The following is a 7307-nucleotide window of genomic DNA, read 5'->3' as shown; positions in this document are numbered from 1 at the left end:
TTGAGTCATTAATGTTGCTCTGAATGTCTTTACTGAGGTACTGTTTACTACTACAAAAGGTTCAGACCCACAGCTTGTAGGATGTATAGCAGAAATGACATTTATTTTGGTCCATTTGCTTTGAGGTAACTGAAGTTACTGCCTTCTCTAATGGCCTTCTTATATTTCCAAAGTGCCGAGTCCCTTCAGAGAGACAAATCACCTACTGGGTGTAAGTGTGACATGCCAGAGCAGACAGTGTTTTTTTTGTGTGTATGAATTAAGGTGTGTGCTTTTAGTGTCTGCAGTAACGGCACTAGAGTATAGACACTTGCAAAGTTAATGTCCGTTTCTTGTTGAACGTGGCAGAGGCCGACTCCTCATTCACAGTCTCGGGCAGCTCCAGGTGTAGATGGTACATATCCTCCACTTCTAGTAGTATATCATATTATAGAGAAATACACACAGACATTTAGACCAACAAGACCACAGAAAGGATAACTTAACATAGGCTATTATGTCAACATAGGAAGCGCTTAAGCAAAATCAACATAGTTTTTGTTAATCTGTCACAGAGCCTTATTCATAGCACAAGGGAAGGGGAAGCAGAGTGGTCCCTGACCTAGGAAATGCTGAGATGGCACTCTGTGATGGACTGAACCTTTGGTAGCTTCACAGTCAGCTCCAGGCTCCGAGAGAGGTCCTTGGGTTCAGAGTTGACAGTGAGCTGGTGCTGTGGCTGCTGAGGCTGGGCTGTCACTGAGCCAGAGATCACCTGGATCAAGTTCTTGGTCTTGTTGCTTTGGTCCCCTGGCCCAGATGATAGCTGGACAGATGTGATGAGCTGCACAGGTGTACTGTCCTCAGGTCTGCCCTTCACGCAGAAGGAGATCTGCTGGAGCAGGGAAGCTGGGGTCTGGGAGGCTGGGAAATGAATGTCAAATGAATGTCGAAACATTCATCTTTAGCTACAGGACACCTTTAAAAAATATTCATACTACATAGTTAGTAGGTATTGCTCAATACATTGTGGTTAAATAATCTCGCCTTTATCTTGATAGTGTCACCTTAATAAAAAATAAAACTGTTCCCTTGAACCAGGGAATGATTACGTAGAGGCCTTACCTGTGTTGGTGGCTGGACTGTTTTAGAGAACCCAGGCGGCACTGCATGTCCTCTGGGCCATGTCCGCTGGACCAGACGCAGGCCACGCTGCTGCTGGGTGAAGCTCAGGGCTAACAGGTGGACCTGGTCCTTCTCCCTCTTGTCCTTCTGAGCCTGCTGCTGCACCGCAGGGCTGAACGCCACATCCACCTTACTGTAGTCATCTAAGTACAGGGAACACAAGTTGTAGTTAGGGATGATAGAATTACCGGTTTCACGATAAACCATGGTAAAATACCCAACGGTTAGTATTACCAGTTCAAATTTGAATTATCATAAACACGGTTTGAAAAACTCACGGTAAATACTGTCCAGCATCAACCAAAGTTAGCAAGTCTGACGCAGGCGCAGAATGCAACGTGGGTTTTGTTTTGGGTAAAAACATGGCGGAAGGCAGTGACAGCGCTTGGGAGATTTTTCAGTCTTCTAAGAGGACCAAATCTGAAGTGTGGTCGTATTTTGGGTTTTACAAGAGTGCTGAGGGAAACTTAATCGAAGATGGTCACCCTGTCTGCAGAACAAGCAAAAGAAAATTGCTACGAAAGGGGGCAACACTTCAAATCTCTTAAGTCATCTTCGTGACCACTACACATTGTTCTGCTGCTGTATGTGTCGTGTTTCTGCAGACTCTATTCTCCCATTGCACACGATAACACGTTATGTAGTTTAGTCACCCAACCAACATCTTTTGATCATTTAAAATCCGGCAGTCGTCGACTTGGTTGTAAAAGTGTTCCAACAGGAAAACACTATATACTCCTATATTTATGTCAATTGTTGGGCTCATTGCAATTACTATCACTGTCTTCTTAAAACTCATTTGTATTTATGTAAATTGAGCATGGGGCCATTGCATATACTCAAATGCAACACAGAAGACAGGCAGGGGCTGCGTTCCAAACACTTAAGACACACCCTCGTCCACTTACCCTCGCCTTATGCCCTTGGGGGAATCCCCGTCGCCATCTTGGAGGACGGTCCAAATGATTAGCCAAGCAAGGGAAGTTTGCAACGTAAGCCCCTCAGCCCTCATTTTTAGTCGGCTATGCAAGTGTACAATTATGTTCACTTCCTCTAAGAAAAGTCAGCGAAAACTTAAAAACAACATCAATGGAGAAGTCAACATACAAGTTTAAGTAAAAACTAATGCAAATAAGTTAGAAATAGTGCTACTAATGCACATGATGGCACAAACACATCTCGTAAAAAGTAAATATGTTCTTGTAGAATTAAAACATTTTCCTTCTTCAGAAGTTCCAGCTAGGCAGGCTGACGTTAGTTAGCTAATTCATTTGCTAGCTATCATACAGTAGGCGTATATTAATAATTATATTTTTTAATATAAGTAGACATGCACTCATAATTGACTGTAGCGCATATAAAGCACCCACTAGCTACTGGAGGCTGAAAACACAATCATTACGGGATGAAGGGTGTCCATTTAAAAATCATTCCTTCTTCCCTCACCCTGCAAGTGTATACTTGTCAGACGTCATGATACATCATCAGAAGTGTCCACTTAATTTGAGGGCTGAGGGGATAGGTGTGTCTTTTAAGAATAATAATAATACATTTGCTATTCCCTTGTTTACAAGGGACACTCGAGCAAGCATTTAAAACGACAGGCTGCTTATGCACCCACATCAAAACATGCTCAAGACCTCACTGCAGCCCTTTCATATTACATTGCAAAGGACATGATGCCATTTCAAATTGTTGAGAGGCCTGGCTTTCTGAGGTTGATGAAGGTTGCCGTGCCATCACGAACATTCTTTGTCAAGACTGAAATCCCAAACCTGTACAACCAAGTTAAAGCTGATGTTTGACTCAAGGCACATTGTTTGCTGCAACTACTGACCTCTGGACCAGTGACCTCTGGATCAGCTTTACTAACCATTACCTCACCCCAGACTGGCAACTGGAATCAAACTGCCTGGAAACACAGTTCTTCCCAGAAGATCACTCGGCTCACAACATCAAAGTGTTTTGCGAATATGCTGGAAGAGTGGGGATCAACAAGAAAGACCTGGTCTGCATAACCACAGACAACGCAGCAAACATGATCAAGGTTTTTGAAGAGTTCCCAGATCTGTGACTTGGGTGCTTTGGCCATAATTTGAACCTGGCCATCTCAAAGGCTCTGAAAATTCAGAGTTTACCCAGCAGTCAAGGCCTGCTGTCATCTGGTCCAAGGCTTCTCACTGAGCTGGAAGAGAAGGAGAGAACTGAGAGAAAAGCAAGCTGCCCTCAACATGCCACAGAAGGCTCTGATCCATGATGTGGTGACCTGATGGGGATCTACACACAAGATGATTGAGCGTTTCCTCAGCCAACAGCAGCCAGTCTGTGCGACACTGCCTGGAGAAAGAGGAACATGGCATCTGATGCCCAAGGGCGCCAACATAAGTGTCATGGAGCAACTGTGCCAGCTCCTTGAACCTCTGAGCAAGTTTACAGATGCACTTGCCTCAGAGACACGAGTGACACTGTCAGCCATCAAGCCTGTCCTAGACCACATCACCCGTGATGTTCTGGTGGAAAGGGATACAGAGCCATCTCTGACCAAGGAGATGAAAAGAGTAATGAGAGAAGACCTTAACACCAGATACACAGAGAAGACCTTAACAACAGATACACAGAGAAGACCTTAACAACAGATACACAGAGAAGACCTTAACAACAGATACACAGAGAAGACCTTAACAACAGATACACAGAGAAGACCTTAACAACAGATACACAGAGAAGACCTTAACAACAGATACACAGAGAAGACCTTAACAACAGATACACAGAGAAGACCTTAACAACAGATACACAGAGAAGATCTTAACAACAGATACACAGAGAAGACCTTAACAACAGATACACAGAGAAGACCTTATCAACAGATACACAGAGAAGACCTTAACAACAGATACACAGAGAAGACCTTATCAACAGATACACAGAGAAGACCTTAACAACAGATACACAGAGAAGACCTTAACAACAGATACACAGAGAAGACCTTAACAACAGATACACAGAGAAGACCTTAACAACAGATACACAGAGAAGACCTTAACAACAGATACACAGAGAAGATCTTAACAACAGATACACAGAGAAGACCTTAACAACAGATACACAGAGAAGACCTTAACAACAGATACACAGAGAAGACCTTAACAACAGATACACAGAGAAGACCTTAACAACAGATACACAGAGAAGACCTTATCAACAGATACACAGAGAAGACCTTAACAACAGATACACAGAGAAGACCTTAACAACAGATACACAGAGAAGATCTTAACAACAGATACACAGAGAAGACCTTAACAACAGATACACAGAGAAGACCTTAACAACAGATACACAGAGAAGACCTTAACAACAGATACACAGAGAAGACCTTAACAACAGATACACAGAGAAGACCTTATCAACAGATACACAGAGAAGACCTTAACAACAGATACACAGAGAAGACCTTAACAACAGATACACAGAGAAGATCTTAACAACAGATACACAGAGAAGACCTTAACAACAGATACACAGAGAAGACCTTAACAACAGATACACAGAGAAGACCTTATCAACAGATACACAGAGAAGACCTTAACAACAGATACACAGAGAAGACCTTAACAACAGATACACAGAGAAGACCTTAACAACAGATACACAGAGAAGACCTTAACAACAGATACACAGAGAAGACCTTAACAACAGATACACAGAGAAGACCTTAACAACAGATACACAGAGAAGACCTTAACAACAGATACACAGAGAAGACCTTAAAACCAGATACACAGAGAAGACCTTAACAACAGATACACAGAGAAGACCTTAACAACAGATACACAGAGGAGACCTTATCAACAGATACACAGAGAAGACCTTAACAACAGATACACAGAGAAGCAAAGAGAGTCATGCACATGGCTTGTTTCATTGACCCCCGCTTCAAAAGGCGCTTTTTAGATGAGCCTGAAGCTGCAAAAGTTGACACGGACAGCTGTGTCCAGGAGGCCTTGAAGCTGGCAGCTGTGTCCAGGAGGCCTTGAAGCTGGCAGCTGCACAAGTCAGGGAAGAAACGCAAAGCACCAGCAGCACCTCCACCACCAACACCCCCACAGCGGCATCGGAGGGGAAAGGCCTGACTGGGTTGCTGAGAAAGATTACCTCAACAAGGCAGCAGAGGTGAAGAGGGTCAGATTCCAACCACCCCAGAATACAGAGTGAAAGAAGAGATCAAGGTCTACCTGTCTCTGCCACCCATTCCAGCAGAAGAGGATACACTGATGTGGTGGGGCCATGCATCAGAGCTGCCTCAGGGGCCATGCATCAGAGCTGCCTCACCTTGCCAGGGTTGCCAGGAAGCTTTTGTGCATCAAAGCAACCAGCGCGCCATCAGAGTGTTCAGCGCCAGCAGGCACATTTCGAGCACATTTTAACAATACCGCGATAATACTGATAACCGTGATCATTTTGGTCACTATAATTGTGATATGAAATTTTCATACCGTTTCAATGAAACACCTTTTCAGGTCAAACAGTGTTAGATAACATTGGTATCAAAACCATTAAAAAGTGATAAGAAAGTCAGCTGTCGTATACAGTTGAAGTCGGAAGTTTACATACACTAAGGTTGGAGTCATTAAAACTCGTTTTTCAACCACTCCACAAATTTCTTGTTAACAAACTATAGTTTTGGCAAGTCGGTTCTGACATCTACTTTGTGCATGACACAAGTAATTTTTCCAACAATTGTTTACAGGCAGATTATTTCACTTATAATTCAGCATGTTCAGCCTATCACAATTCCAGTGGGTCAGAAGTTTACATACAGTAAATTGACTATGCCTTTAAACACCTTGGAAAATTCAATACAATTATGTCATGGCTTTAGAAGCTTCTGTTAGGCTAATTGACATAATTTGAGTCAATTGGAGGTGTACCTGCGGATGAATTTCAAACCTGAAATGTTTGACCCAAGTTAAACAATTTAAAGGCAATGCTACCAAATACTATTGAGTGTATGTCCAGGTAATTATGCAGAAATACAGGTTTGTGTTCTGCAGGACAACAGTGACTCTTGGTACCTCCTCCATCAGTGTCTGTCTCCAGTCTCCCTCCACACACAGGCTTGTTCTCATCAGCAGGGGTAGGGACGCACTTCCAGCCACACACATTGATGTACAGCAACCCTTTCTTTGTCTCCTGACACAAACAATAACGCAACTGTTCAGCCTCTTTATAGTTCACACCTCCATATTATTAGCCAGCGTTGCACAGTCAAACGTGCACTGCAAACAAATTAACCAGTATTTTCTTATCAACACACTTAGTTGTGTTATTTTAATGTAGGCCAGTGTTCTAAGTGTGTGTTTTGAATCTATAAACTCTACAGTGTGGGTGTAGCTGCTCATAGAAAGCAGGTCATTTGTGGTTCCAGCATTTCAGTGAGTAGGCAGGAGTCAGGCTGAGGTAGTGCATTATTATTAGCTCCCTGTTTAATTTGTTTCTCGATAAACATCTGGTAGCTTTGGGGGTCATTCTGTGACAGGTCGTCTAACATGGACCAGAACTGGTTGAACTGCTGCAAAACTTCCTGCTTTGTACTTTGTACTACCAGGGAAGAAGACATATTTCTGAAAATATGTTGAGGGATTTAGTTCAGTATACACACAGCTCATTGGAGTTTTGCATTTGATTATGGTATGGCAAGGCACGCTAGCTATAGATGAACAAGCATGTAGAGAATTCCTTGCTAGGTTAAATAACGTTTATGTTAGCTAGCTAACGTTACAGTAGTGTAGCTAAATAGCTATCCCAATACACCAGCCAGCAATGCCTTGAATACAATCAAACCATTTGGTACGAATGCTGTGAATCAGATGGAGAACAGTAGTTATCATTTTAACACAAAACACATGGAAATACGCACAGTAAACTTGCTTCAAGTTTTTGCGACCCTTGTTCTAACGTTACAGCTAAATGTTGACAAACTCAACTTTTGTCGCTAGTGTCCTCTTTTACTATGGAAACGAGATGAGAGGGGTGCATGCACGCCCTCTTCTGACAGGAGAGAGGTGCTACTACTTTGCACTCAACGGTGAACAGTGTCTGCATCCTTCAGACACATAAACCTCTTTCATCACACCAGA

General features: G+C 42.9%; 1 pseudogene; it reads right to left on the bottom strand.

The window, feature by feature from the left end:
• Nucleotides 1–4: 4 nt before the first annotated feature.
• Nucleotides 5–7153, bottom strand: LOC129822178 (PIH1 domain-containing protein 2-like; annotated as a pseudogene).
• Between the last annotated feature and the right edge of the window lie 154 nt (nucleotides 7154–7307).

This window comes from Salvelinus fontinalis, chromosome 24 (genome assembly GCF_029448725.1).
Source record: "Salvelinus fontinalis isolate EN_2023a chromosome 24, ASM2944872v1, whole genome shotgun sequence".
Classification (NCBI taxonomy): Eukaryota; Metazoa; Chordata; class Actinopteri; order Salmoniformes; family Salmonidae; genus Salvelinus; species Salvelinus fontinalis.
Note: the sequence above shows the minus strand (reverse complement) of the source record. Positions and strands in the feature narration are given on the sequence as shown.